The sequence below is a fragment of the Mytilus edulis genome, chromosome 4, assembly GCF_963676685.1.
Source record: "Mytilus edulis chromosome 4, xbMytEdul2.2, whole genome shotgun sequence".
NCBI lineage: Eukaryota > Metazoa > Mollusca > Bivalvia > Mytilida > Mytilidae > Mytilus > Mytilus edulis.
Genome location: NC_092347.1, coordinates 50,458,120 through 50,480,956, shown reverse-complemented (window position 1 = coordinate 50,480,956; position 22,837 = coordinate 50,458,120). Strand labels below are relative to the sequence as shown.

The 22,837-nt window shown below is 37.4% G+C and overlaps 1 protein-coding gene and 1 long non-coding RNA gene across 3 annotated transcripts in view; one reads left to right on the top strand and one right to left on the bottom strand.

Moving 5' to 3' along the window:
* The window catches only part of LOC139519909 (DNA polymerase lambda-like), a 129,346-nt gene that overhangs the window by 17,775 nt on the left and 88,734 nt on the right, over positions 1-22,837 (top strand). The gene's annotated exons all lie outside the window — the stretch shown is intronic.
* On the bottom strand, positions 1,471-4,446 carry LOC139519913 (uncharacterized). Its single transcript, XR_011663753.1, has 3 exons — positions 4,208-4,446; positions 2,458-2,550; positions 1,471-1,559 (listed from the first exon to the last, which is right to left on the bottom strand). It is a non-coding gene; the product is annotated as an uncharacterized lncRNA (long non-coding RNA).

Genomic DNA, 22,837 nt, shown 5'->3' with positions numbered 1-22,837 from the left:
CTGTACATGTGTAATAGATGTTAAGAACATGTGGATTAGACAGCTATCCAGCAACCCAACAAACTGTACATGTGTAATAGATGTTAAGAACATGTGGATTAGACAGCTATCCAGCAACCCAACAAACTGTACATGTGTAATAGATGTTATTAAGAACATGTGGAATAGACAGCTATCCAGCAACCCAACAAACTTTTATTCAATTACATCCCATCCTAAAATTTACTTATATAATGATATACATTTGTACTGATAAATGATATAAGACTTCTGACCAGCCTAGAGCAAAATTTCAAAAGAATTTTTATAAACAATTTTTTTTCTTCAAAATTGAAATAAAATACTGGTACTTACTTTTGTTTTATCTATTTTATAACCACCAAGTCTTATTCCCACACCATGAAAACATGATGTCACAGAAAGAACCTAAAAAGAATTAAAACTGATACATCCTATATTTTTTACATCCAGGTTTCTTTTTCAACATAACATTTACTAAATATTGTTTTGATTTCTTACTACATGTTAACAATAGTATCATATCAACACTTTTAAAAGAAGTAGGGGCATTTCTTAGGGCCTGGTTTTGGCCCAAGAAAATAAAACTATTTCAAATTGGTACAAAGTGTTTAGAAATGTATGGGGTCAAGAAATATAAATGAAAAACATCAAGATTTTTATCTGATGACGTCACAATTAAGTCATAATAAAAAAAAATTGTACTGTTTTCACAAAAACGATGAAAAATACAGAATTTATGCTTTTTTCCACCTTTATTTTCCTTTTTGAAACATCTTGAGCAGCCAAGAAACCACAAAATAATTTAACAGAAGCTTTAATTTATTATAACTGTTGACATTAAATCTCACAAATATGAAGATGTTTCTTGGGTGAGCACATATACTTTTAATCAAAAACATACTTAAAATTTGATAATAAACAAGGAAAATCACAAAATTGAACAAAATATGCAAATTTAGTCATGATTTGTTGCCATGGTAACTTGTTCAATGTCACATTTGTTTTGTTTTTCTGAATACCTTGTATCTAAGTCAAGTTTTCAGTAATCGAAGAATATGTATGATAAATTTAAAATTTGCAGTAATTTTAGGTCAATTAGGGGTCTTATTGCCCCTACTCCTTTGTAAAATAATAATATTTGTATTTTAACTGCCTTAACTGCTTTAACTGCCCAAAGATCTGCATATTTTACAGAGTTATCTCCCATTGAATTAACAAATCTGGTTTGAAATTGTCTCCCCTTGGAAGTTTTATTCCAATCTCAGAATTTACTGTTGCAATTTTAATAGAAAATCTTGTTAATACACCTGATACATGTATCTTTAAATATCTAACTGGTAAAATAATTCAGTGTTTTGCATCCAGAAATTAAAGTTTTGTTTCTAAAATTCACATTTTATCAAATATTACTGAAGAATGTATAGAAATTGTTAGGCTTCAATAAACTTGCCTTTCTTATTATCTTGGTAAAGCTGCAGACTAATTTCTGACTTGGTTGAAGATTTCTTTAACCATCTTCCATTGAATTGCTCTGCTGGCTGCGATTGGAAAATCCATATAAAAAATAATTGAAACAATATTTAATGCAAAAGAATAATTAACTGAGCATTACAATAATGATGCATATAACAACCTTTCTTTGCTTTAAAGTGACATGTTGACATATCTTTTAAACTATCAGTCTTTGTTGGTACAAAACGATGGAAAAAGTTGTTGTTTGCTGTTATATATCATATTTGTTTTTTTGTTTTTATTTGATCATATCTCAAGCCTTGGAGTTTGGTATGAATTGTTTAATTTTTTTGTCATGTTGGGGACTTACTCAGCTTACTCATATACTGTATAGATTTTGCTCACTGTTGACGACCGTTTTGATCTTTAGTTGCTTAAACATCCTTGCTATTTGGTCTCTGCTTGATAAATGTCAAATGCAATCATATATCTTAATTTAACGGACATGTGTTAAACATGTACTCACTATTATCCTAATAGTTTCTGATGATATTAATAAAATGTCATTCAAACTTTTATAAATTTATAAAATTGTATTTTGTCAGTTCAAATTTGTGAAAATTGCATCTGTTAATCACAGAATGGTTCAGAATTCAAACAGGGTGAAAAAGAAAGGAGCATACCTATATAAAACACTTCATATCAAATAAATCAAACTTATTTTGGTCATTTTATCTGACCAAATATCTACTTTATGCCAAAACTTCTATTAATTTACAATTAGAATTATTATGGTTAATTTTTTGAGTAGTTCCCATAGTTTTTCAGTCAGACCTGATCAAAATCCATAAATCTTGCAAAGTCTCAGCAAGTCTGGTGTCTGAGATTTTATCAATTTTATACAGAAAAGCCTATTAGATTCATTTCCCATTAGATATATACTGTTCCCAGGTTGAATAGTTCAAAAATCTGACTGATACTAACCATTAAAGTCAGCTCCGATCGCCATTATATTCCATGCTTCAATCCTAATTATATTCCATGCATCAATCCTAATGGACAAGCTGTGGTGCTAACCTGAAATATAAAATGCCGCCCTTCATCTTTAAATTTTTTTTTAAAATGATAATTGTAATATACTATTCGTACAAATTGTTGAAAGTCAATAAATATGATAAAGATGTTAAAAACATATCGATCCCATAGATAATCTAGCAACAGCAATCCAGCCTTTTTTTTCAAAATTACATCAGATCCTTAAATTTACTCATGCTATGGTACTGATTAGAAAGTAGACTTCTGAGCAAGACTTGTCAGTGGAGTTTCCAGGATATTTGAAAGAGGGGGCTGAGAATGATTTTTTTCTCTGAGCGGAGCAAGGCAAAATGTTTTGGACCTTATTTTTGCCAAAAAACATAAAATAGATATGAAATGCACTACAGTGGTAATGTAATGGTTCCTGATTTGGAGCATGGATATTTTGTTATTAAAGTGTCAGGGTTTGACATTTTTTATGCCTAATTCTCTCCATTAGTTGTCTATGATATACTAAAATGATTAGATGGATCTTAACAGCAGAAGACCATTAACGAAAAATTCCAATAAAAACGGTTAGTTCTAAATATTGTAGGTTTTAATGTTGAAAACATGATTGAATAGGGAAAATTGAAATTTTTGTACAACAGTACTAAATTAAAGCAATCATGTCACTGCAGTCTTGTTCCAAAAGGTGGTGTATGGTACATGAATAAATATGGTGCTTGAACATGATGGCAAAATGAGGTCTGATGATGTTACATCCCTTTATAAAATTAAAATGGTACTGAGAAAAAATCAACAGACAAAGAAATTGATGATTAAGATTGAAATAAATTCATAAAACACAATTACACCTAACAAGTTGTTACTTTTGGCATCTGTTTTTGTAGGATCAATAGAAGTAGGTTCTAAATGTTGTTTTTGTAGGATCGATAGAAGTAGGTTCTAAATGCTAACAGTATTGAAGACTTGCTCATTTTGATAGGTCACTAGTCTAAATTTCACATGTTAAGATAGTCGGTAAGATAAATTCGTTACATTATAGTGTGCTAGTGATGTAATACGATATATATGGAGTTTAACCCTCGCCACATTATTTATGTATGTGCCTGTCCCAAGTCAGGAGCCTGTAATTCAGTGGTTGTCGTTTGTTTATGTGTTACATATTTGTTTTTCGTTTATTTTTTTACATAAATAAGACCGTTAGTTTTCTCGTTTCAATTGTTTTACATTGTCTTATCGTGGCCTTATATAGCTCACTATGGGGTATGGGCTTTGCTCATTGTTGAAGGCCGTACGGTAACCTATAGTTGTTAATGTCTGTGTCATTTTGGTCTTTTGTGGATAGTTGTCTCATTGTCAATCATACCACATCTTTTTTTATATTAGTAAACTCCATTTGGGGATTCCAGCTTCGCTCTTATCCCATATAGAATTTACTGACCCCATATATACCGTATTAGGTCACTAGCACACTATGTATCTAATGTTATTTGATGGATACAAATTTCCCTGGATTATGTGGGTAACAGATGAACCACAGATTTAAATGTTCAAACAATAGCAAATTTATATAGGTTTGTTTGCAGAATCAAAACAACAAAATCATATATCCACGAAAGTACAGGTATTCCACAATCCACAAAAATAAATGAATCTACAGTATTCTTTTCAAAAACAAAATACTGGTACCTACCTTTGATTTTGCTGTATTTGACCACCAAGTCTTATTCCCAAATACCATAAAAACATGTCAAAGGAAGAGCCTAAAAAATAATTAAAATAGATCCATTATTTATTTAAATCCATTTCTGTTGTCAACATTACATTTACTAAATATTGTTCTGCTTTCTTACTGCATGTACACAGTAGTATATTAACATTAGTTTGTTAAATTAATTCAAAACATGGAAAACATAATCAAAGGGTTTTATGATTTGAATATCAACTGCAAAAAAATTATCAGCATTTATTACAGAGTTATCTATTTTTGAATGAATAAATCTTGCTGTAATAGTTCCTTGACCTTTCATAATTTCAATTTCAACTGCTAAAAAATTATCTGCAATTATTACAGAATTATCTCCTCTTATAAGAATAAATCTTGCTGTAATTATAGTCCCCCCTCACCCTAGTGTTTCTTAATTTCTGCACAACCTAAAGAAAAAAAATAGGGGCAAAAAGACATGAAAAATGCACAAAGACCTTAACAATAACATATATACCTGGTATGGCCGAGTCCTGGGCTGCACAACCTAAAGGAAAAAAATAGGGGCAAAAAAAGGACATGAGACTTACACAAAGCCTTAACAATAACATATATACCTGGTATGGCCAAGTCCTGGGCTGCACAACCTAAAGAAAAAAATAGGGGCAAAAAAAGGACATGAGACTTACACAAAGACCTTAACAATAACATATATACCTGGTATGGCCAAGTCCTGGGCCACACAACCTAAAGAAAAAAAAAAGGGGCAAAAAAAGACATGAAACACACACAAAGACCTTAACAATAAGGGGGCTACCATTTGATTTTTATGGGGGGGGCTAGGATGAAAATTTTTGTCCTGCATTTTTTTTTAGTTGTAATCTCTGTCCTGCCTTTTTATTTTTCACTCTATTCGGTCCTGCCCTTCTTTTTATTAGTTTATCCTGACTTTCTTTACCTAAATTGTCATCCTGCCTTTTTTTTTGCAAAGTGTCTCATCCTGCCTTTTTGTTTTACTCAAAACTCCTGTCCTGCCTATTTTTTTCAAATTTCATCCTAGCCCCCCCATAAAAATCAAATGGTAGCTCCCTAACATATATACCTGGTATGGCCAAGTCCTGGGCAGTACAACCTAAAGGAAAAAAATATGGGCAAAAAAAGGACATGACACTTACACAAAGACCTTAACAATAACATATATACCTGGTATGGCCAATTCCTGGGCCGCACAACCTAAAGGAAAAAAATAGGGGCAAAAAAAGAACATGAGACACACACAAAGACCTTAACAATAACATATATACCTGGTATGGCCAAGTCCTGGGCTGCACAACCTAAAGAAAAAAAATAGGGGCAAAAAGACATGAGAAATGCACAAAGACCTTAACAATAACATATATACCTGGTATGGCCAAGTCCTGGGCTGTACAACCTAAAGGGAAAAAAAAGGGGCAAAAAAGGACATGAAACTTACACAAAGACCTTAACAATAACATATATACCTGGTATGGCCAAGTCCTGGGCCGCACAACCTAAAAGAAAAAAATAGGGGCAAAAAAAGGACATGAGACACACACAAAGACCTTAACAATAACATATATACCTGGTATGGCCAAGTCCTGGGCTGCACAACCTAAAGAAAAAAAAAATAGGGACAAAAAGACATGAGAAATGCACAAAGAACTTAACAATAACATATATACCTGGTATGGCCGAGTCCTGGGCTGCACAACCTAAAGGAAAAAAATAGGGGCAAAAAAAGGACATGAAACTTACACAAAGACCTTAACAATAACACATATACTTGGTATGGCCAAGTCCTGGGCCGCACAACCTAAAGGAAAAAAATAGGGGCAAAAAAAGGACATGAGACACACACAAAGACCTTAACAATAACATATATACCTGGTATGGCCAAGTCCTGGGCTGCACAACCTAAAGAAAAAAAAATAGGGGCAAAAAGACATGAGAAATGCACAAAGACCTTAACAATAACATATATACCTGGTATGGCCAAGTCCTGGGCTGTACAACCTAAAGGAAAAAAATAGGGGCAAAAAAGGACATGAAACTTACACAAAGACCTTAACAATAACATATATACCTGGTATGGCCAAGTCCTGGGCCGCACAACCTAAAGGAAAAAAATAGGGGCAAAAAAAGGATATGAGACTTACACAAAGACCTTAACAATAACATATATACCTGGTATGGCCAAGTCCTGGGCCACACAACCTAAAGGGAAAAAAAAGGGGCAAAAAAAAGACATGAAACACACACAAAGACCTTAACAATAACATATATACCTGGTATGGCCAAGTCCTGGCCTGTACAACCTAAAGGAAAAAGAAAGGGCAAAAAAGGACATGAAACTTACACAAAGACCTTAACAATAACATATATACCTGGTATGGCCAAGTCCTGGGCCGCACAACCTAAAGGAAAAAAATAGGGGCAAAAAAAAAGGACATGAGACACACACAAAGACCTTAACAATAACATATATACCTGGTATGGCCAAGTCCTGGGCTGCACAACCTAAAGAAAAAAAATAGGGGCAAAAAGACATGAGAAATGCACAAAGACCTTAACAATAACATATATACCTGGTATGGCCGAGTCCTGAGCTGCACAACCTAAAGAAAAAAATAGGGGCAAAAAAAAGGACATGAGACTTACACAAAGACCTTAACAATAACATATATACCTGGTATGGCCAATTCCTGGGCCGCACAACCTAAAGGAAAAAAATAGGGGCAAAAAAAGAACATGAGACACACACAAAGACCTTAACAATAACATATATACCTGGTATGGCCAAGTCCTGGGCTGCACAACCTAAAGAAGAAAAAATAGGGGCAAAAAGACATGAGAAATGCATAAAGACCATAACAATAACATATATACCTGGTATGGCCAAGTCCTGGGCTGTACAACCTAAAGGAAAAAAATAGGGGCAAAAAAGGACATGAAACTTACACAAAGACCTTAACAATAACATATATACCTGGTATGGCCAAGTCCTGGGCCGCACAACCTAAAGGAAAAAAATAGGGGCAAAAAAAGGACATGAGACACACACAAAGACCTTAACAATAACATATATACCTGGTATGGCCAAGTCCTGGGCTGCACAACCTAAAGAAAAAAAATAGGGACAAAAAGACATGAGAAATGCACAAAGACCTTAACAATAACATATATACCTGGTATGGCCGAGTCCTGGGCTGCACAACCTAAAGGAAAAAATAGGGGCAAAAAAAGGACATGAAACTTACACAAAGACCTTAACAATAACATATATACCTGGTATGGCCAAGTCCTGGGCCACACAACCTAAAGGAAAAAAAAAGGGGCAACAAAAAGACATGAAACACACACAAAGACCATAACAATAACATATATACCTGGTATGGCCAAGTCCTGGGCTGTACAACCTAAAGGAAAAAAAAAGGGCAAAAAAGGACATGAAACTTACACAAAGACCTTAACAATAACATATATACCTGGTATGGCCAAGTCCTGGGCTGCACAACCTAAAGAAAAAAAATAGGGACAAAAAGACATGAGAAATGCACAAAGACCTTAACAATAACATATATACCTGGTATGGCCGAGTCCTGGGCTGCCCAACCTAAAGGAAAAAAATAGGGGCAAAAAAAGGACATGAGACACACACAAAGACCTTAACAATAACAAATATACCTGGTATGGCCAAGTCCTGGGCTGAACAACCTAAAGGAAAAAAATAGGGGCAGAAAAAGGACATGAGACTTACACAAAGACCTTAACAATAACATATATACCTGGTATGGCCAAGTCCTGGGCCACACAACCTAAAGGAAAAAAAAGGGGCAAAAAAAGACATGAAACACACACAAAGACCTTAACAATAACATATATACCTGGTATGGCCAAGTCCTGGGCTGTACAACCTAAAGGAAAAAAATAGGGGCAAAAAAAGGACATGAAACTTACACAAAGACCTTAACAATAACATATATACCTGGTATGGCCAATTCCTGGGCCGCACAACCTAAAGGAAAAAAATAGGGGCAAAAAAAGAACATGAGACACACACAAAGACCTTAACAATAACATATATACCTGGTATGGCCAAGTCCTGGGCTGCACAACCTAAAGGAAAAAAATAGGGGCAAAAAAAGGACATGAAACTTACACAAAGACCTTAACAATAACATATATACCTGGTATGGCCAAGTCCTGGGCCGCACAACCTAAAGGAAAAAAATAGGGGCAAAAAAAGGACATGAGACACACACAAAGACCTTAACAATAACATATATACCTGGTATGGCCAAGTCCTGGGCTGCACAACCTAAAGGAAAAAAAATAGGGGCAAAAAGACATGAGAAATGCACAAAGACCTTAACAATAACATATATACCTGGTATGGCCGAGTCCTGGGCTGCACAACCTAAAGAAAAAGATAGGGGCAAAAAAAAAGGACATGAGACTTACACAAAGACCTTAACAATAACATATATACCTGGTATGGCCAAGTCCTGGGCTGCACAACCTAAAGGAAAAAAATAGGGGCAAAAAAAGAACATGAGACACACACAAAGACCTTAACAATAACATATATACCTGGTATGGCCAAGTCCTGGGCTGCACAACCTAAAGAAAAAAAAATAGGGGCAAAAAGACATGAGAAATGCACAAAGACCTTAACAATAACATATATACCTGGTATGGCCAAGTCCTGGGCTGTACAACCTAAAGGAAAAAAATAGGGGCAAAAAAGGACATGAAACTTACACAAAGACCTTAACAATAACATATATACCTGGTATGGCCAAGTCCTGGGCCGCACAACCTAAAGGAAAAAAATAGGGGCAAAAAAGGACATGAGACACACACAAAGACCTTAACAATAACATATATACCTGGTATGGCCAAGTCCTGGGCTGCACAACCTAAAGAAAAAAAAATAGGGACAAAAAGACATGAGAAATGCACAAAGACCTTAACAATAACATATATACCTCGTATGGCCGAGTCCTGGGCTGCACAACCTAAAGGAAAAAAATAGGGGCAAAAAAAGGACATGAAACTTACACAAAGACCTTAACAATAACATATATACCTGGTATGGCCAAGTCCTGGGCCGCACAACCTAAAGGAAAAAAATAGGGGCAAAAAAAGGACATGAGACACACACAAAGACCTTAACAATAACATATATACCTGATATGGCCAAGTCCTGGGCTGCACAACCTAAAGAAAAAAAAATAGGGGCAAAAAGACATGAGAAATGCACAAAGACCTTAACAATAACATATATACCTGGTATGGCCGAGTCCTGAGCTGCACAACCTAAAGAAAAAAATAGGGGCAAAAAAAAGGACATGAGACTTACACAAAGACCTTAACAATAACATATATACCTGGTATGGCCAAGTCCTGGGCTGCACAACCTAAAGAAAAAAAGGGGCAAAAAGACATGAGACATGCACAAAGACCTTAACAATAACATATATACCTGGTATGGCCAAGTCCTGGGCTGCACAACCTAAAGAAAAAAAAATAGGGGCAAAAAGACATGAGACATGCACAAAGACCTTAACAATAACATATATACCTGGTATGGCCAAGTCCTGGGCTGCACAACCTAAAGGAAAAAAATAGGGGCAAAAAAAGAACATGAGACACACACAAAGACCTTAACAATAACATATATACCTGGTATGGCCAAGTCCTGGGCTGCACAACCTAAAGGAAAAAAATAGGGGCAAAAAGACATGAGAAATGCACAAAGACCTTAACAATAACATATATACCTGGTATGGCCAAGTCCTGGGCTGTACAACCTAAAGGAAAAAAATAGGAGCAAAAAAGGACATGAAACTTACACAAAGACCTTAACAATAACATATATACCTGGTATGGCCAAGTCCTGGGCCGCACAACCTAAAGGAAAAAAATAGGGGCAAAAAAAGGACATGAGACTTACACAAAGACCTTAACAATAACATATATACCTGGTATGGCCAAGTCCTGGGCCACACAACCTAAAGAAAAAAAAAAGGGGCAAAAGAAAGACATGAAACACACACAAAGACCTTAACAATAACATATATACCTGGTATGGCCAAGTCCTGGGCTGTACAACCTAAAGGAAAAAAATAGGGGCAAAAAAAGGACATGACACTTACTCAAAGACCTTAACAATAACATATATACCTGGTATGGCCAATTCCTGGGCCGCACAACCTAAAAGAAAAAAATAGGGGCAAAAAAAGAACATGAGACACACACAAAGACCTTAACAATAACATATATACCTGGTATGGCCAAGTCCTGGGCCGCACAACCTAAAGGAAAAAAATAGGGGCAAAAAAAGGACATGAGACTTGCACAAAGACCTTAACAATAACATATATACCTGGTATGGCCAAGTCCTGGGCCACACAACCTAAAGGGAAAAAAAAGGGGCAAAAAAAAGACATGAAACACACACAAAGACCTTAACAATAACATATATACCTGGTATGGCCAAGTCCTGGGCTGTACAACCTAAAGGAAAAAGAAAGGGCAAAAAAGGACATGAAACTTACACAAAGACCTTAACAATAACATATATACCTGGTATGGCCAAGTCCTGGGCCGCACAACCTAAAGGAAAAAAATAGGGGCAAAAAAAAGGACATGAGACACACACAAAGACCTTAACAATAACATATATACCTGGTATGGCCAAGTCCTGGGCTGCACAACCTAAAAAAAAAAAATAGGGGCAAAAAGACATGAGAAATGCACAAAGACCTTAACAATAACATATATACCTGGTATGGCCGAGTCCTGCGCTGCACAACCTAAAGAAAAAAATAGGGGCAAAAAAAAGGACATGAGACTTACACAAAGACCTTAACAATAACATATATACCTGGTATGGCCAAGTCCTGGGCCACACAACCTAAAGGAAAAAAAAGAGGCAAAAAAAGACATGAAACACACACAAAGACCTTAACAATAACATATATACCTGGTATGGCCAAGTCCTGGGCTGCACAACCTAAAGAAAAAAAATAGGGACAAAAAGACATGAGAAATGCACAAAGACCTTAACAATAACATATATACCTGGTATGGCCGAGTCCTGGGCTGCACAACCTAAAGGAAAAAATAGGGGCAAAAAAAGGACATGAAACTTACACAAAGACCTTAACAATAACATATATACCTGGTATGGCCAATTCCTGGGCCGCACAACCTAAAGGAAAAAAATAGGGGCAAAAAAAGAACATGAGACACACACAAAGACCTTAACAATAACATATATACCTGGTATGGCCAAGTCCTGGGCTGCACAACCTAAAGAAAAAAAAATAGGGGCAAAAAGACATGAGAAATGCATAAAGACCTTAACAATAACATATATACCTGGTATGGCCAAGTCCTTGGCTGTACAACCTAAAGGAAAAAAATAGGGGCAAAAAAGGACATGAAACTTACACAAAGACCTTAACAATAACATATATACCTGGTATGGCCAAGTCCTGGGCCGCACAACCTAAAGGAAAAAAATAGGGGCAAAAAAAGGACATGAGACACACACAAAGACCTTAACAATAACATATATACCTGGTATGGCCAAGTCCTGGGCTGCACAACCTAAAGAAAAAAAATAGGGACAAAAAGACATGAGAAATGCACAAAGACCTTAACAATAACATATATACCTGGTATGGCCGAGTCCTGGGCTGCACAACCTAAAGGAAAAAATAGGGGTAAAAAAAGGACATGAAACTTACACAAAGACCTTAACAATAACATATATACCTGGTATGGCCAAGTCCTGGGCCACACAACCTAAAGGAAAAAAAAAGGGGCAACAAAAAGACATGAAACACACACAAAGACCATAACAATAACATATATACCTGGTATGGCCAAGTCCTGGGCTGTACAACCTAAAGGAAAAAAAAGGGCAAAAAAGGACATGAAACTTACACAAAGACCTTAACAATAACATATATACCTGGTATGGCCAAGTCCTGGGCTGCACAACCTAAAGAAAAAAAATAGGGACAAAAAGACATGAGAAATGCACAAAGACCTTAACAATAACATATATACCTGGTATGGCCGAGTCCTGGGCCGCACAACCTAAAGGAAAAAAATAGGGGCAAAAAAAGGACATGAGACACACACAAAGACCTTAACAATAACATATATACCTGGTATGGCCAAGTCCTGGGCTGCACAACCTAAAGAAAAAAAAAATAGGGGCAAAAAGACATGAGAAATGCACAAAGACCTTAACAATAACATATATACCTGGTATGGCCGAGTCCTGGGCTGCACAACCTAAAGGAAAAAAATAGGGGCAAAAAAAGGACATGAGACTTACACAAAGACCTTAACAATAACATATATACCTGGTATGGCCAAGTCCTGGGCTGCACAACCTAAAGAAAAAAAAGGGGCAAAAAGACATGAGACATGCACAAAGACCTTAACAATAACATATATACCTGGTATGGCCAAGTCCTGGGCTGCACAACCTAAAGAAAAAAAAATAGGGGCAAAAAGACATGAGACATGCACAAAGACCTTAACAATAACATATATACCTGGTATGGCCAATTCCTGGGCCGCACAACCTAAAGGAAAAAAAAAAGGGGCAAAAAGACATGAGACACACACAAAGACCTTAACAATAACATATATACCTGGTATGGCCAAGTCCTGTGCTGCACAACATAAAGAGAAAAAAATAGGGGCAAAAAGACATGAGAAATGCACAAAGACCTTAACAATAACATATATACCTGGTATGGCCGAGTCCTGGGCTACACAACCTAAAGAGAAAAAAATAGGGGCAAAAAGACATGAGACATGCATAAAGACCTTAACAATAACATATATACCTGATATGGCCAAGTCCTGGGCTGCACAACCTAAAGGAAAAAAATAGGGGCAAAAAAAGGACATGAGACTTACACAAAGACCTTAACAATAACATATATACCTGGTATGGCTAAGTCCTGGGCTGCACAACCTAAAGAAAAAAAAAGGGGCAAAAAAAAAAGACATGAAACACACACAAAGACCTTAACAATAACATATATACCTGGTATGGCCAAGTCCTGGGCTGTACAACCTAAAGGAAAAAAATAGGGGCAAAAAAAGGACATGACACTTACTCAAAGACCTTAACAATAACATATATACCTGGTATGGCCAATTCCTGGGCCCCACAACCTAAAGGAAAAAAATAGGGGCAAAAAAAGGACATGAGACACACACAAAGACCTTAACAATAACATATATACCTGGTATGGCCAAGTCCTGGGCTGTACCACCTAAAGAAAAAAAAAGGGGCAAAAAGACATGAGACATGCACAAAGACCTTAACAATAACATATATACCTGGAATGGCCAAGTCCTGGGCTGCACAACCTAAAGAAAAAAAAAAGGGGGCAAAAAGACATGAGAAATGTACAAAGACCTTAACAATAACATATATACCTGGTATGGCCGAGTCCTGGGCTGCACGACCTAAAGAAAAAAAATAGGGGCAAAAAAAGGACATGAAACTTACACAAAGACCTTAACAATAACATATATACCTGGTATGGCCAAGTCCTGGGCTGCACAACCTAAGGGAAAAAAAGGGGCAAAAAGACATGAGACATGCACAAAGACCTTAACAATAACATATATACCTGGTATGGCCAAGTCCTGGGCTGCACAACCTAAAGAAAAAAAAATAGGGGCAAAAAGACATGAGACATGCACAAAGACCTTAACAATAACATATATACCTGGTATGGCCAAGTCCTGGGCTGCACAACCTAAAGGAAAAAAATAGGGGCAAAAAAAGGACATGAGACTTACACAAAGACCTTAACAATAACATATATACCTGGTATGGCCAAGTCCTGGGCCACACAACCTAAAGGAAAAAAAAGGGGCAAAAAAAGACATGAAACACACAGAAAGACCTTAACAATAACATATATACCTGGTATGGCCAAGTCCTGGGCTGTACAACCTAAAGGAAAAAAATAGGGGCAAAAAAAGGACATGAAACTTACACAAAGACCTTAACAATAACATATATACCTGGTATGGCCAATTCCTGGGCCGCACAACCTAAAGGAAAAAAATAGGGGCAAAAAAAGAACATGAGACACACACAAAGACCTTAACAATAACATATATACCTGGTATGGCCAAGTCCTGGGCTGCACAACCTAAAGAAAAAAAAAGGGGCAAAAAGACATGAGACATGCACAAAGACCTTAACAATAACATATATACCTGGTATGGCCGAGTCCTGGGCTGCACAACCTAAAGAAAAAAATAGGGGCAAAAAAAAAGGACATGAGACTTACACAAAGACCTTAACAATAACATATATACCTGGTATGGCCAAGTCCTGGGCTGCACAACCTAAAGAAAAAAAAGGGGCAAAAAGACATGAGACATGCACAAAGACCTTAAATAACATATATACCTGGTATGGCCAAGTCCTGGGCTGCACAACCTAAAGGAAAAAAATAGGGGCAAAAAGACATGAGAAATGCACAAAGACCTTAACAATAACATATATACCTGGTATGGCCGAGTCCTGGGCTGTACAACCTAAAGGAAAAAAAATAGGAGCAAAAAAGGACATGAAACTTACACAAAGACCTTAACAATAACATATATACCTGGTATGGCCAAGTCCTGGGCCGCACAACCTAAAGGAAAAAAATAGGGGCAAAAAAAGGACATGAGACTTACACAAAGACCTTAACAATAACATTTATACCTGGTATGGCCAAGTCCTGGGCCACACAACCTAAAGAAAAAAAAAGGGGCAAAAAAAAAGACATGAAACACACACAAAGACCTTAACAATAACATATATACCTGGTATGGCCAAGTCCTGGGCTGTACAACCTAAAGGAAAAAAATAGGGGCAAAAAAAGGACATGACACTTACTCAAAGACCTTAACAATAACATATATACCTGGTATGGCCAATTCCTGGGCCGCACAACCTAAAGGAAAAAAATAGGGGCAAAAAAAGAACATGAGACACACACAAAGACCTTAACAATAACATATATACCTGGTATGGCCAAGTCCTGGGCCACACAACCTAAAGAAAAAAAAGGGGCAAAAAAAAAGACATGAAACACACACAAAGACCTTAACAATAACATATATACCTGGTATGGCCAAGTCCTTGGCTGTACAACCTAAAGGAAAAAAATAGGGGCAAAAAAAGGACATGACACTTACTCAAAGACCTTAACAATAACATATATACCTGGTATGGCCAATTCCTGGGCCGCACAACCTAAAGGAAAAAAATAGGGGCAAAAAAAGAACATGAGACACACACAAAGACCTTAACAATAACATATATACCTGGTATGGCCAAGTCCTGGGCCGCACAACCTAAAGGAAAAAAATAGGGGCAAAAAAAGGACATGAGACTTGCACAAAGACCTTAACAATAACATATATACCTGGTATGGCCAAGTCCTGGGCCACACAACCTAAAGGAAAAAAAAAGGGGCAAAAAAAGACATGAAACACACACAAAGACCATAACAATAACATATATACCTGGTATGGCCAAGTCCTGGGCTGTACAACCTAAAGGAAAAAAAAGGGCAAAAAAGGACATGAAACTTACACAAAGACCTTAACAATAACATATATACCTGGTATGGCCAAGTCCTGGGCCGCACAACCTAAAGGGAAAAAAAAGGGGCAAAAAAAAGGGCATGAGACACACACAAAGACCTTAACAATAACATATATACCTGGTATGGCCAAGTCCTGGGCTGCACAACCTAAAGAAAAAAAAATAGGGACAAAAAGACATGAGAAATGCACAAAGACCTTAACAATAACATATATACCTGGTATGGCCGAGTCCTGGGCTGCACAACCTAAATGAAAAAAATAGGGGCAAAAAAAGGACATGAGACTTGCACAAAGACCTTAACAATAACATATATACCTGGTATGGCCAAGTCCTGGGCCACACAACCTAAAGGAAAAAAAAAGGGGCAAAAAAAGACATGAAACACACACAAAGACCATAACAATAACATATATACCTGGTATGGCCAAGTCCTGGGCTGTACAACCTAAAGGAAAAAAAAGGGCAAAAAAGGACATGAAACTTACACAAAGACCTTAACAATAACATATATACCTGGTATGGCCAAGTCCTGGGCTGCACAACCTAAAGGAAAAAAATAGGGGCAAAAAGACATGAGAAATGCACAAAGACCTTAACAATAACATATATACCTGGTATGGCCGAGTCCTGGGCTGTACAACCTAAAGGAAAAAAAATAGGAGCAAAAAAGGACATGAAACTTACACAAAGACCTTAACAATAACATATATACCTGGTATGGCCAAGTCCTGGGCCGCACAACCTAAAGGAAAAAAATAGGGGCAAAAAAAGGACATGAGACTTACACAAAGACCTTAACAATAACATTTATACCTGGTATGGCCAAGTCCTGGGCCACACAACCTAAAGAAAAAAAAGGGGCAAAAAAAAAGACATGAAACACACACAAAGACCTTAACAATAACATATATACCTGGTATGGCCAAGTCCTGGGCTGTACAACCTAAAGGAAAAAAATAGGGGCAAAAAAAGGACATGACACTTACTCAAAGACCTTAACAATAACATATATACCTGGTATGGCCAATTCCTGGGCCGCACAACCTAAAGGAAAAAAATAGGGGCAAAAAAAGAACATGAGACACACACAAAGACCTTAACAATAACATATATACCTGGTATGGCCAAGTCCTGGGCCGCACAACCTAAAGGAAAAAAATAGGGGCAAAAAAAGGACATGACACTTGCACAAAGACCTTAACAATAACATATATACCTGGTATGGCCAAGTCCTGGGCCACACAACCTAAAGGAAGAAAAAAGGGGCAAAAATAGACATGAAACACACACAAAGACCATAACAATAACATATATACCTGGTATGGCCAAGTCCTGGGCTGTACAACCTAAAGGAAAAAAAAGGGCAAAAAAGGACATGAAACTTACACAAAGACCTTAACAATAACATATATACCTGGTATGGCCAAGTCCTGGGCCGCACAACCTAAAGGAAAAAAATAGGGGCAAAAAAAGGGCATGAGACATGCACAAAGACCTTAACAATAACATATATACCTGGTATGGCCAAGTCCTGGGCTGCACAACCTTAAGGAAAAAAATAGGGGCAAAAAGACATGAGAAATGCACAAAGACCTTAACAATAACATATATACCTGGTATGGCCGAGTCCTGGGCTGTACAACCTAAAGGAAAAAAATAGGAGCAAAAAAGGACATGAAACTTACACAAAGACCTTAACAATAACATATATACCTGGTATGGCCAAGTCCTGGGCCGCACAACCTAAAGGAAAAAAATAGGGTCAAAAAAGGACATGAGACTTACACAAAGACCTTAACAATAACATATATACCTGGTATGGCCAAGTCCTAGGCCACACAACCTAAAGAAAAAAAAGGGGCAAAAAAAAAGACATGAAACACACACAAAGACCTTAACAATAACATATATACCTGGTATGGCCAAGTCCTGGGCTGTACAACCTAAAGGAAAAAAATAGGGGCAAAAAAAGGACATGACACTTACTCAAAGACCTTAACAATAACATATATACCTGGTATGGCCAATTCCTGGGCCGCACAACCTAAAGGAAAAAAATAGGGGCAAAAAAAGAACATGAGACACACACAAAGACCTTAACAATAACATATATACCTGGTATGGCCAAGTCCTGGGCCGCACAACCTAAAGGAAAAAAAAAGGGGCAAAAAAAAGGGCATGAGACACACACAAAGACCTTAACAATAACATATATACCTGGTATGGCCAAGTTCTGGGCTGCACAACCTAAAGAAAAAAAAATAGGGACAAAAAGACATGAGAAATGCACAAAGACCTTAACAATAACATATATACCTGGTATGGCCGAGTCCTGGGCTGCACAACCTAAATGAAAAAAATAGGGGCAAAAAAAGGACATGAGACTTGCACAAAGACCTTAACAATAACATATATACCTGGTATGGCCAAGTCCTGGGCCACACAACCTAAAGGAAAAAAAAAGGGGCAAAAAAAGACATGAAACACACACAAAGACCATAACAATAACATATATACCTGGTATGGCCAAGTCCTGGGCTGTACAACCTAAAGGAAAAAAAAGGGCAAAAAAGGACATGAAACTTACACAAAGACCTTAACAATAACATATATACCTGGTATGGCCAAGTCCTGGGCCGCACAATCTAAAGGAAAAAAATAGGGGCAAAAAAAAGGGCATGAGACACACACAAAGACCTTAACAATAACATATATACCTGGTATGGCCAAGTCCTGGGCTGCACAACCTAAAGAAAAAAAAATAGGGACAAAAAGACATGAGAAATGCACAAAGACCTTAACAATAACATATATACCTGGTATGGCCGAGTCCTGGGCTGCACAACCTAAAGGAAAAAAATAGGGGCAAAAAAAGGACATGAGACACACACAAAGACCTTAACAATAACATATATACCTGGTATGGCCAAGTCCTGGGCTGCACAACCTAAAGAAAAAAATAGCGGCAAAAAAAAAGGACATGAGACTTACACAAAGACCTTAACAATAACATATATACCTGGTATGGCCAAGTCCTGGGCTGCACAACCTAAAGAAAAAAAAGGGGCAAAAAGACATGAGACATGCACAAAGACCTTAAATAACATATATACCTGGTATGGCCAAGTCCTGGGCTGCACAACCTAAAGAAAAAAAATAGGGGCAAAAAGACATGAGACATGCACAAAGACCTTAACAATAACATATATACCTGGTATGGCCAAGTCCTGGGCTGCACAACCTAAAGGAAAAAAATAGGGGCAAAAAGACATGAGAAATGCACAAAGACCTTAACAATAACATATATACCTGGTATGGCCGAGTCCTGGGCTGTACAACCTAAAGGAAAAAAAATAGGAGCAAAAAAGGACATGAAACTTACACAAAGACCTTAACAATAACATATATACCTGGTATGGCCAAGTCCTGGGCCGCACAACCTAAAGGAAAAAAATAGGGGCAAAAAAAGGACATGAGACTTACACAAAGACCTTAACAATAACATATATACCTGGTATGGCCAAGTCCTGGGCCACACAACCTAAAGAAAAAAAAAGGGGCAAAAAAAAGACATGAAACACACACAAAGACCTTAACAATAACATATATACCTGGTATGGCCAAGTCCTGGGCTGTACAACCTAAAGGAAAAAAATAGGGGCAAAAAAGGACATGACACTTACTCAAAGACCTTAACAATAACATATATACCTGGTATGGCCAATTCCTGGGCCGCACAACCTAAAGGAAAAAAATAGGGGCAAAAAAAGAACATGAGACACACACAAAGACCTTAACAATAACATATATACCTGGTATGGCCAAGTCCTGGGCCGCACAACCTAAAGGAAAAAAATAGGGGCAAAAAAAAGGACATGACACTTGCACAAAGACCTTAACAATAACATATATACCTGGTATGGCCAAGTCCTGGGCCACACAACCTAAAGGAAAAAAAAAGGGGCAAAAAAAGACATGAAACACACACAAAGACCATAACAATAACATATATACCTGGTATTGCCAAGTCCTGGGCTGTACAACCTAAAGGAAAAAAAAGGGCAAAAAAGGACATGAAACTTACACAAAGACCTTAACAATAACATATATACCTGGTATGGCCAAGTCCTGGGCCGCACAACCTAAAGGAAAAAAAAAGGGGCAAAAAAAAGGGCATGAGACACACACAAAGACCTTAACAATAACATATATACCTGGTATGGCCAAGTCCTGGGCTGCACAACCTAAAGAAAAAAAAATAGGGACAAAAAGACATGAGAAATGCACAAAGACCTTAACAATAACATATATACCTGGTATGGCCGAGTCCTGGGCTGCACAACCTAAATGAAAAAAATAGGGGCAAAAAAAGGACATGAGACTTGCACAAAGACCTTAACAATAACATATATACCTGGTATGGCCAAGTCCTGGGCCACACAACCTAAAGGAAAAAAAAAGGGGCAAAAAAAGACATGAAACACACACAAAGACCATAACAATAACATATATACCTGGTATGGCCAAGTCCTGGGCTGTACAACCTAAAGGAAAAAAAAGGGCAAAAAAGGACATGAAACTTACACAAAGACCTTAACAATAACATATATACCTGGTATGGCCATGTCCTGGGCCGCACAACCTAAAGGAAAAAAATAGGGGCAAAAAAAAGGGCATGAGACACACACAAAGACCTTAACAATAACATATATACCTGGTATGGCCAAGTCCTGGGCTGCACAACCTAAAGAAAAAAAAATAGGGACAAAAAGACATGAGAAATGCACAAAGACCTTAACAATAACATATATACCTGGTATGGCCGAGTCCTGGGCTGCACAACCTAAAGGAAAAAAATAGGGGCAAAAAAAGGACACGAGACACACACAAAGACCTTAACAATAACATATATACCTGGTATGGCCAAGTCCTGGGCTGCACAACCTAAAGAAAAAAATAGCGGCAAAAAAAAAGGACATGAGACTTACACAAAGACCTTAACAATAACATATATACCTGGTATGGCCAAGTCCTGGGCTGCACAACCTAAAGAAAAAAAAGGGGCAAAAAGACATGAGACATGCACAAAGACCTTAAATAACATATATACCTGGTATGGCCAAGTCCTGGGCTGCACAACCTAAAGAAAAAAAATAGGGGCAAAAAGACATGAGACATGCACAAAGACCTTAACAATAACATATATACCTGGTATGGCCAAGTCCTGGGCTGCACAACCTAAAGGAAAAAAATAGGGGCAAAAAGACATGAGAAATGCACAAAGACCTTAACAATAACATATATACCTGGTATGGCCGAGTCCTGGGCTGTACAACCTAAAGGAAAAAAAATAGGAGCAAAAAAGGACATGAAACTTACACAAAGACCTTAACAATAACATTTATACCTGGTATGGCCAAGTCCTGGGCCACACAACCTAAAGAAAAAAAAAGGGGCAAAAAAAAAGACATGAAACACACACAAAGACCTTAACAATAACATATATACCTGGTATGGCCAAGTCCTGGGCTGTACAACCTAAAGGAAAAAAATAGGGGCAAAAAAAGGACATGACACTTACTCAAAGACCTTAACAATAACATATATACCTGGTATGGCCAATTCCTGGGCCGCACAACCTAAAGGAAAAAAATAGGGGCAAAAAAAGAACATGAGACACACACAAAGACCTTAACAATAACATATATACCTGGTATGGCCAAGTCCTGGGCCGCACAACCTAAAGGAAAAAAATAGGGGCAAAAAAAGGACATGACACTTGCACAAAGACCTTAACAATAACATATATACCTGGTATGGCCAAGTCCTGGGCCACACAACCTAAAGGAAAAAAAAAGGGGCAAAAATAGACATGAAACACACACAAAGACCATAACAATAACATATATACCTGGTATGGCCAAGTCCTGGGCTGTACAACCTAAAGGAAAAAAAAGGGCAAAAAAGGACATGAAACTTACACAAAGACCTTAACAATAACATATATACCTGGTATGGCCAAGTCCTGGGCCGCACAACCTAAAGGAAAAAAATAGGGGCAAAAAAAGGGCATGAGACATGCACAAAGACCTTAACAATAACATATATACCTGGTATGGCCAAGTCCTGGGCTGCACAACCTAAAGGAAAAAAATAGGGGCAAAAAGACATGAGAAATGCACAAAGACCTTAACAATAACATATATACCTGGTATGGCCGAGTCCTGGGCTGTACAACCTAAAGGAAAAAAATAGGAGCAAAAAAGGACATGAAACTTACACAAAGACCTTAACAATAACATATATACCTGGTATGGCCAAGTCCTGGGCCGCACAACCTAAAGGAAAAAAATAGGGGCAAAAAAAGGACATGAGACTTACACAAAGACCTTAACAATAACATATATACCTGGTATGGCCAAGTCCTAGGCCACACAACCTAAAGAAAAAAAAGGGGCAAAAAAAAAGACATGAAACACACACAAAGACCTTAACAATAACATATATACCTGGTATGGCCAAGTCCTGGGCTGTACAACCTAAAGGAAAAAAATAGGGGCAAAAAAAGGACATGACACTTACTCAAAGACCTTAACAATAACATATATACCTGGTATGGCCAATTCCTGGGCCGCACAACCTAAAGGAAAAAAATAGGGGCAAAAAAAGAACATGAGACACACACAAAGACCTTAACAATAACATATATACCTGGTATGGCCAAGTCCTGGGCCGCACAACCTAAAGGAAAAAAATAGGGGCAAAAAAAGGACATGAGACTTGCACAAAGACCTTAACAATAACATATATACCTGGTATGGCCAATTCCTGGGCCGCACAACCTAAAGGAAAAAAATAGGGGCAAAAAAAGAACATGAGACACACACAAAGACCTTAACAATAACATATATACCTGGTATGGCCAAGTCCTGGGCCAC